At 37.0% G+C, this 10710-nt stretch overlaps 1 long non-coding RNA gene across 1 annotated transcript in view; it reads left to right on the top strand.

Moving 5' to 3' along the window:
* Positions 1–472: 472 nt before the first annotated feature.
* Positions 473–10710, top strand: part of LOC147603191 (uncharacterized) — an 81602-nt gene continuing 71364 nt past the window's right edge. The window contains exons 1-2 of the long non-coding RNA XR_015265604.1: positions 473–811; positions 1901–1963. This is a non-coding gene — a long non-coding RNA (uncharacterized LOC147603191). The remainder of the gene's footprint in view (positions 812–1900; positions 1964–10710) is intronic.

The raw sequence follows: 10710 nt of genomic DNA, 5'->3' as shown, positions 1-10710 counted from the left end.
CGCTTTTTTCATTTCGCTTTCGGCTGCTGTGCCTTGTGCTCCATGCCCTTGCTTCGCTTGGTGGCCCTATCTTGCCCTCCTGGCCGACCGCTTCCCTCACCTTCGCCGGCTCCTCCTTACACGCTCCTCTCCTTTGTCAAGATGACCTTGCTATTTTGGTTTTCTTTTTCTCCTTTTCTTCTATTTTTTTTAAAAAACCACTATCTAATCCTACTTACTAACATATAGTAATTATTAAAATTAACTAATCTACTATTAATGCTGACTCATTATTACCTAAACTAATACTAATTCTAACTATCAATAATAACATTAACTAAAACCCTTATTAATTAGTCAATATTAACTAGATGTTAGTTAAACTAACCCTAAAACTTAATACTAAAACTTAATACTAGATGTTAGTTAAGCTAACCCTAAAACTTAATACTAATACTAATATTAATTATTCTTTTAACACTAATAACTAAGACTAACACTAACACACTACTAATCCTAATAACACTAACACTAATTACTAACCCTATTCACTAATACTAAAGTTAATCTTAAAGCTAGCACTAGTTTTTGACACTAATCAAAAACACTAATTAATATGGAAAAAGAAAAAAACCCTAAAATAAATCACCAATAAACAACAAAAAATCACACAAACTTTGTTCTACCACAAAGGAAATCCAACCACAAAACTAAACCAACCATTTCAACCAATTCAAACTCCCTTCACCGGATCTTTCACCAAATGTAACAACCAACACCCAAATGGAAACAAAGAAAGCAAACCCTATACAGAGTCTAAACAAGCACTAAGGTACAAAATCACATTCCCCGTCAATGGCAGCAATGGAAAGCTCGAATGCACCACACTCACTAACACAAAGCTAACCAAGTGAGGAGTACCCACCTTTAGGCATGTCATGGAGAACTTAGTAGCTTACCCGCCATCTCATGGAAGAGGCAACCGCATGAATGCAATCTAGTACTTGAGAAGGCCCACGTCTCGATGTCGCCAGAGAAGTTGTCTATGTAGAGCTTGGCACTTCCCGTTGTTTTGCAAGACTGTGCTCCACCCCACAAAGACAATATCTCACTCTCACTCTCTCACTAGTAAGACATGGCAAGACCAAGAGGGCAAGAGGATACAACTCTCACACACACTCACTCTCACATAAGCACTACTACCAAGAGAGTAAGAGTATACAGTAGAGAGATAAAGCACAAAGGAGCAAGAGCACACTCTCAATCAATACTCAAGGGAATTTCTCTTTCTCATTAGAGAAATTCACTTATATACAAGGGCGTTATAAGCTTGGGTGTCCACACCCAATAATTCATTGGGCACCCATGTATTGTCTAGTCCTATATCTGGGCTAGTCTAAGCACACATTGAATGCATCCTTGCTCTTTCACTTGGCTTTGTCATCCCTTGAGTACATTATTAACATCAATTATGCAAGAAATACAATCATTGGAACAAGTTATTAACTCTTTCTTAGGCAGAAAACACATAAGTGAGGGTGGACAATAATATTTTAGGCAGTGCATGTGTACATCCTTTAGTGACTTTGCACTACTTGTGCATTCTCCTAGCCTATTGTAGATGATTCATGTCCACATTTGACTAATGCATGCTTCCACACTAAGCTTATCATAGATGTAGATGTGGCATCGTTGATGCATGTCCGTGGTCCGTGCTAACCTCGAGTTCGAGTTAATAATTATTTTGAGTTTTGCATTTGTTTTGTTTTGTTTTGCAAGCTCATATTTCCCCTCTTCTTCCTAATTCTTTCCCTTGCAAGATGGTTAGTTTTTTTATAAGTTTTACAAAAGAAAAAAGATTTTGAAAGTTTTGCATAAGCTCTTGTTATCTTGTTTATTTTGGTTCGTTTTTTGTTTCTAGGTTATGATCTTTGTTGAAGACTAGAAGCAAGCAAGCTCGCCACAAGCAAGCAAGCTCTCTATGGTTAAGACTTAAACACACCATATTTTCATATGATGCACTGCCGCATAAGCCGTAAATTAATACTCCTCAGTGCTATGGGAACATTTAATTTATTTATTTTATGCACTACTGGTTTTATGATCTATTCATGCATAAAGTGCTATGTGCATGTTCTCTTTAAGCATGCATAGAGTATAGAGCATGCTTTATGCTTGCATAGGTCTTGCACACTCTATCCATGCATAAAGAGACAAAGCATAAAGTATGTTTGTATAATATGTTCTAAACATTGTATTTTTCATGCAAATGTTAGTTTTTTTTATGGGGGAAAAGAATGAGAGAGAGAGAAGCTAATTTGTTTCTCTCCCATTCTGTCCTCCACCATTTTTTCAAAAAACATCTCTCGTGCGGCTATGCACTAGGCTATCTATGCACTAGGCTATCTATGCAGATATACATGAGGCTATGTGCAACACAATACGCAAGGCTAATTTGTCTATATCTAAAGTACCTAGCTACGTACTATGAGCACAATAGGATAGGTTGGAGCAAACTCGCATGCTGCCCATGTTTTGTTTCTCATAGAATTTGGTATAATTGTCGATATATTCATCAATGTCTGATGCTTATATTGACACTTTGCTAAATAACCAGTGTCGATATAGGTGTCGGTATAATCGTTGTCTCAAAACCGATCCTTATATTGATGATTCAATACGAGCAAGGATACTGATGCCTATGTAGTTTAGGCAAAAACAAACTAAGTGTACATTGTTAGTATATGTGACAATATTACGTTGATATCTTGTAGTGTTTAAAAAAACCTCAAACTCTAGATTTGAGCTGATTAAGACTTGGGGTACAAAGTGAAACAAAAATAAATTAGTAATTAGATGCTAGTCAAGATATTAGTAATTAGATGCTAGTCAAGATATTAGTAATTAGATGCTAGTCAAGATATTAGTAATTAGATGCTAGTCAATATATTAGTAATTAGATGCTAGTCAAGATATTAGTAATTAGATGCTAGTCAAGATACTTTAATTGAAATTTTTGGACTCATCTAGGAGGGAAATATGGCTTTGATACAAATTGTGGAGCAAGACATAACCATTGAGTAGCTATGGTGGATCATAATATGAGGAAATCATGATTAGCAACATGTTTTAAGACTTATGATAAAGATTAGAGCTTATCGAATATGAGTTAGATTAGAGCATGAAGTAGATTATTTTTTTCATAAAATGGAGCCCTTTTATAGCCGCATTAATTCCAAGCATATGGACCAAGTTTGATTCCCCCAAAATCTTCCATTGCTCTATCCATTTGGCCCACTTTATCTCCCTATAGTGTAGGCCTTTTAGTGAGATTCACGGTGGGCTAATTTGTTCCTACTCCCACTTGATTTTGTAGAGCTTATTCCCTTTTACAAGCTTCATTGAATCTAACGTTATTCAGGCTAACACTCATTTGGCTACATGACTCCTAGTGATGGATAATGCATGCACTTCCAACAAGAAGCACAATTGAAAATATTTCTTTAAATTTTTTCTCATTTTTTTGAAGAATTGCTTTTCGTTCTAAAGTCACATTGTTCTATCCCAGAAATGATATCAAGAATTTTGTTAATCCATAGACACAAATCATATAATAGAAATCATCTTGGTTGTTGTCAATTAATATGATAAATGTAATATAAATATTTTGTATCTGAAGCACATGTATGTTTGTTGTTATGAAAATGCATGCATTCATCTTGACCAATACCCTTTGTTTTATTAATGCACCTTTTATTTTTTAAATTACTCATTCTTCAATATTTAAATACATAGACTCTTTCTCTGACTTGGGAGTGCATCCTTTCATGTTATCAAAATGGGTGCCTTCATCTTGACCAATACCCTTATTTTCATAGATTCACCTTCTATCTTTCAATTACTTGTTCTTCATTATGTTAATACACGTACTCTTTCTCTAACTAGTAGTTCACGTTTTCTTCCATAGTTCGATACATGTACCTTTCTTTTGGGATATTATAGTGTAACCCTTCCTTTTATAGGTTGGTGTAACACAAACTCCTTTATGGCTCAGTACTCACAATTTCTTTATTTGGATGGGATATCTTCTTGAGTTTTCATCTATAAATGCCACCAAGACTTCTACCATCTTGCTTCAAGAAAAATATGCAAAGCACAAGAGGATGTGTGCATGCATGCGTGCATGCACACACGCACACACACACACACCCAAAAAGAAAACACAATGAGACTTGTTATTCTTTATTTAGGCCATTTTTAAGTGGTTATAAGAGATAACTCAAGACAACTTACTAGAAAAAAACAAATCCTAAAATCTCCACTTTAAACAACCAATCCTCTACTCCAAAACCATTACAACTTAAGATATTAAACATAAGAATTTTTCCAACACCTTAAGACACAATTTTCAAAAGTGTGGGGATTCCTTGAATGGAAAATAGAACCCTCTTAAAAAATAATCATACATAGATGAATGGCTAGTTAGCCCCCCAACAAGCTGGATTCACAATTTATAATGGTATTTTGAATAACCATTGATTCAAATGATTACCTAGAAATGTATGAAAATTGTTCATTTTCTACTTCATTGCGTAGTTAACTATGGTTTAGTATGTTTAGCAAACTTTAGTGCAGAAAAAGTACACTCAAACAAACAACTTTGGGAGAAAAGTGTGTGGAAAGTCTTATAGACAGAAAAAAATAGTTTCACATGGTCTTAACTAATGAAATAAAAATTAAGTAGATGACTAGCCCTCTCAACGTAAGATGTTTGTTTAAAAGTTTTAGTAAAAACAAGCTAGAATAGAGGGAACATATTTCATTCATGTTATATTTTATGCTTAGACTTTTGATCTCCTACTATTTAGTGTTGAAAAGTTTTCCCAAGACAAGTTTCTATCAAAACGTCATAACCTCACAAAAAATAAAAAGGATCCAACAAGTCAAAAAAAGCATTGCTTGTTCTCAACAAGACCATAGCTAAGGGTTAAGTTTCTAATGCATTCTCTTATGGTGAGAAGAAGTTGAAGACATACTTTTACCTATAAATCAAGTTGAAGACATACTTTAACTTATAAATCAAGTTTGTTGATTGTAACTTCTTTGTGGAATGCATAATTTTGTTATTTGTTCTTACTCACGTTTTTTTGGGGTGGGGGAGGGGGTGGGGGGAAGGGGAAGCGAAAGCGGAAGGGGAAGGGGGAAATTACAATTTAAGGTGATTTTTCTTGCCTAAGTCTATGCCTTTAAAGAAAAAAAAATGAAATTGTTTCTATGTAATGTTGAAATATACTTCAGGGCATCCCCAAGGCGGTAGCCTAGTGGATAAGACCTTAGGCTTTCTACGGGAGGTCTTGGGTTCAGATACTCTTAGGAACATCTTATACTAAGGGTGTGTTCGCATGCAGGTGGGCACCTAGGTAGCCATCCACGCTCTTTATGTCATCATTGTTAGATTATCATGGTGCTTGCTTTCACTACAACATAAAGCAAGCATAGACACGCAAGTTATGGGGGCGTCTATACTAGCGTCTATGCTCGCATCTATAAGGGCGTCTACTTCTTTGAAACTAGACATTCTTATAGACACGTAAGTTACGTTTGCGTCTATGCTCACGTCTGATTCCTTTGAAACTAGACGCGCTTATAGATGCGAGTATAGACGCGATTATAGATGCGAGTATAAACGCGATTACAGACGCGCTTATAAACACAGTCTGTAACAATTTCCTATGCAGTTGCAATTGTGGACCTTTCAAATAAAAACAAAATGTTCAATCCCCAAAAATATCATTTTCTGAACTATGTGCACAAGATTTTGATAATATGCATGCTTTTTTGGTGTGTTTCTATACAAATGAATCTCTAGAAATCATATTTACAAGGAAAAATATGCTAAGGAAAGAGAAAAGAAATAGGTATAAATCGAGTAATGTGGTGAAAGGGATGGATACATGCAAAGGCTAAGGTATATCAAGTAATGCCATGAAAAACAATCCAAAGGAAAATGATTCAATCCCCACATCTTTTCCTCAAAGTGAAGCTTTTTAAAAAAATCTTGAACCTCCATGAAAAGCAGTCCAAAGGTGAATGATTCAGGAATGCCCACGAAAAGCAACATATCACAATAAATCTATACGTGTAATCTCAAAAAGGCATGAATCTATACCAAAAGGAAGACCAATATAGCCATAATAAAAGTACAATGGAGAAACTAGACTCCAACCTCATCTTCAATGAGGTCAACTCTTGCTAAAGTATCTATCTCAATGTCCATGCCTATATCCAAGCACGATCATCATCAATGTTTTCCAAGCTATCTCCCTCCATAGTTGAGATGACACGCTCCTCCATATGCTCAATGTGGGTGAATGGACTGTAAACGGCTCTTGAACGTGGTGAGATTAGGATTATATGCCACCATCTCTTATTGTCAATTATTGGTTGATACACAACCTATTCAAGCACAAAGGTACACCAATTATTGTCAATTATTGGTTGATACACAACCTATTCAAGCACAAAGGTACATCATACAAAAAAGTTTCATCTCTACTATCTGTAAATACATATATTGTAATTACCAATTATTATATGTACCTGTTCACAATGTTGTGGTAGCACTAGAGTCCCATCTTTTCCTTGCCAAAATTTTATAGAGTCAATGGTCACAAAAAGCGACTTGCATGACGCTTGATTGTTGCATTGGACCTCTTTCCACCACATCCTTAAACCACTTGACATCCAAAATATATACAAAGAACCTTCCAAAGTAAAGCTTAATGATATTTTGAAGCAACTCACAATAATCATCCATGGCTCCATTAGCTCCCTCAAAGCTTGCAATTACCCCACAATCTTGGGTGTTCCTCTTCTCATCAATCCTTTCAGTGCGAAATTGTTTACCCCCCGACCACAAAGCATTAAACATTGTGCACTATACCAAGACAAATGTTTTTATAAATACCTCAAAATTAAATTTACCCCCCGACCACAAAGCATTAAACATTGTGCACTATACCAAGACAAATGTTTCCTCAAAATTAAATTTCACAAGTTTAACATACTAAAATATGATTGAGAACACAAGTTTGGTTACCTTTTTGAAGCATCCTCGGGCATACTCCCACTCCTCCAATGTGATATGCATGTTTTTGTCTTGCCCATCTCCTCATGTAGCCAATCTATATCAAGATCCTTGGGAAGTGATCGTAGGTGCTCAGGGTATGGCACACTATGTCCATGGCGCTTACGGAATGCCGACCTTTCACTTTGTCTTCTTGCCTTTTCATCCTCATACTTTGCCACCCATCTTCTCATCACATCACTATTAAGCACACAAAAGATATTAAGCTTACTATGCCTATATCCATGACTTTGGTCTTTCCCTTTCCTTAAGGAACATGAGAGGTCATCCTCAAGTCTTCTTCATTGCTCCCATAGGTGAGGGAGAGAGGGATCCACTTTGGCAAGGTATTCTAAGATTTAAACAAGTAATTCTTGTACCAACCAACCCTCAGCTATACTACCTTTTCGACTTTGCATTTTGCCTTACAAAATCCTTCAAGGTCTTTATGAAACGCTCAAGAAAGAACATCCATCGAGCATGCACAGTGCCACATATGGAAATCTAATCAATAAAATGAACCATAAAAGATGTAGTTGGCTTGTGAGAATTGACCGTGGGAATGTCTCCTCCACCAAACAAACCACCTCCACCGCCTTGACCCTTTGCATAGTCAAGTGTACATGGATCGATTTCCTTTGAGCTCACATATCTACAATGCGAAACATTAAACATATCATTTTGAGGAAAGCACGTGTAGAACATTGGCTATGAGGGTTTGGGGTACAAACCTCACAAGCTCCCCCATCTTATAAATCGTCTCTCGCACTTCGTGGGATGCACAATTGGAAATTTTTGTAGGAAGAATGAACTATAAACATTTATACATCATGATTAAACAAGTTAAATACAAACAACTTCAATGTTGCATTTACTTGAAGCATCTTGTGCCAATTGTGGGACTTCAAGCCATATAATTTCTCAACACATCTCTTCTTTGTCTTTGTGACGGCACCTTTTAAACACCTCATGCACCCCGTTGCAGTACAGAATGTAGTAATGACATCTTTCACCAACTTCTCCTTCTTTGTCAATATCTAAGGTGCTCGAGGTAGAATTGTCTTCCCAAGCTCTTTGCATCCTCTCTATGCTTTGTAGATCCTCTCTTACAAGCAAGGAGTCCCGTGTTCCTCTCAAGTGCTCCCAAATGTTAGAGGCGACATTCTTGAAGATGTGCATTGGATCAAGAAGATGGTTGATTTTGAGGCTCGTCCAATATGGTAGGCGAAAGGAGATAGAGTACCTTATCAATAACAACAAATATTATGAGGATTATCTTTTCATCCAAAGCTTGTATTGCAATTCTATGTCAAAGATATATTACCTATTCATGCCAGGGGGAGGAGGACTTTCCACTCCATTCCATAATGCCTTCCAATCTCCCATGCTTAGTGGATGTGGAGAGACTCCCATCCAAGAACTAAAAAAATTGGGATGATGATGAGGGAGAAATCGATGATGATTCTCATATATCACTTTCCTCAAGCTCTCTGGCCTAGATGCCACCAATGATGAGCCACAAATAGGACATAAATGGTATCCAAATGTGGAGAGACCTAAACAACATAGACATTCAAGCATGTCAAAAAACAATACAATGATAATAAAGAATCATCATGTGAATAGAAACCCATTTGACTCACCTACACACTCGCCCCATAACCAGGGAAGTCATGCATCGTCCACATAAAGATGGCCTTCAAGAGAAAGTCTCATGAAAGATGGAGGCCGACATATGTCATGCACATGGATACCTCACCAAAGTATCTCAAGATCATCAATCAAGGGCTCAAGATATATATCCATATTCTTTACCTTATGTTTCCCAGGAATGAGAAGGGATAACATGACATGTCCTTTCTTTATTGCCATGGATGGAGGAATGTTGTAATTCACCCCACTACCAGTGGCCATATACTATATGAGGTGCTCTTGATTCCAAAAGGATTTACACCATATCCATACCCAATCCAAGTCTCAAATGTCTAGGCTCTTCCTTTAAGCTTGGTCACATTTCCTCGATGTGCTTCCATGCAGGTGTGTCTGTAGGAATTCTCATCTTTCCATCATTGGATCGATGAGAGGAATGCCATGACATGAGCTCTACAATAGATTTGCACTTGAACACGTGTTGGATGCAAGGAATGATGGGAAAATTTTGCAACACCTTACGCGAAACATGTATACCTTTAAGCTTTTCTCGATATCTTGACTCGCCACAAATAGGACACTCTTGAGACGCCGCATGTATCCCACAGAAGAGAACACAATCATTGATACATGCATGGATGCGAGTATAATCCAAGCCTCTAAGAGATGTCACAAAGCGCCTTGCTTGGTCTCTTGAGGCTGGCAATTTATTCTCCTTTTAGAAGCATCTTTGAGAAACAAAAGCCTATCGACAAAACAATCAAATACATTAATATAAAAAATATTTTCTTCTTGTATATCTATAATGGAAGTAGACAATTTATGAAAGTAGAAAACTCACTTGAGAAGTGCATTCAAAATTGCATTGCTCCATCCTTAGATTGTTTGCAAGTTGAGCAACTCGAGAGCAGTGCATAGAATGGAATATGTGCATCCCTCAAAAAGTGGGGTCGAAGCCGCGTTATAAAGGTGATCATTTTCCATGGCTTTTTCATTTTCACTACGCTCATTGGCAAATAGAGCACGTACCATATCTTCTAAAACCTCTTCCTCTCATGAGGAAAGGGTGGTGGGTTTGTATCTCCATCATTCCAATCCTCCACCACTTCTACGTTTGTGAAGCCTTTGCCATTTCTCTACGACGCTTGGCCTCTTGACGCCATCTATGAGTCAACATAGAAGGGTGCGGCGCATTATCCTACACACGAGTTTTTCAATGTGAGTCTCCATTGAATACTAATTCTTAAATAAATTCTTACAATATAAGCAAAGTATACTTACCATTTTCCATACATTGAAATGTGATTCATCGTAATGCTACCTTGTCGATGCATACATCCTCGACAACGATCACACATACATTTTTATTTTTTCTTACAACCAACTATCTCGATTTTGAACAACGAAGGAACTCATCATCACTAGAAGAACTGATTGATGAAGATATCCTGCATATTCAAAAAAATAATAAATAGTTTTCATCTTTCTCTGTGTGTTTAAAAATTGTTCTATTTCACATCTATAAACGTGTTTGTACACGCGTCTACAAGCGCGTCTATAAACGTGTCTACTCTGTAGAATAGACGCGTTTTTATACCTGTGTATAGACGAGCACTGTGGCGAAAAAGACTGAAAGTTGAACCTGAGAGTGTTTTGCGAGTAGTATGACAAAACAGAGTTCTTCCAAAAAGCATCCCACCCTATTTCTAATCCTCTCTCGCCCTCTTAAGCTTCTAACCCTCTCTCACTCTCTCAAGCCTCTGTCACCCTCTCAAGCTTCATCACTAGGCTGTAAATCTGCTTTAAAAAGGGCTCTGGAGTAAGAGTTTACCTTGGTACATACCTTAAGCTTGTGGTGAGTCTCTTTCTCTTCTTCTTCTTCTTGCTCCTTTTCTTCTTGTTCTTTTTGCTGATCTTGCTCTTGCTCTTCTTCTTAAACCCTATTTTTCTTTTGT

Source organism: Cibotium barometz, chromosome 64, assembly GCF_041138505.1.
Source record: "Cibotium barometz isolate CiBa-2024 chromosome 64, ASM4113850v1, whole genome shotgun sequence".
NCBI lineage: Eukaryota > Viridiplantae > Streptophyta > Polypodiopsida > Cyatheales > Cibotiaceae > Cibotium > Cibotium barometz.
This window is presented reverse-complemented; position numbering and strand designations above follow the sequence as displayed.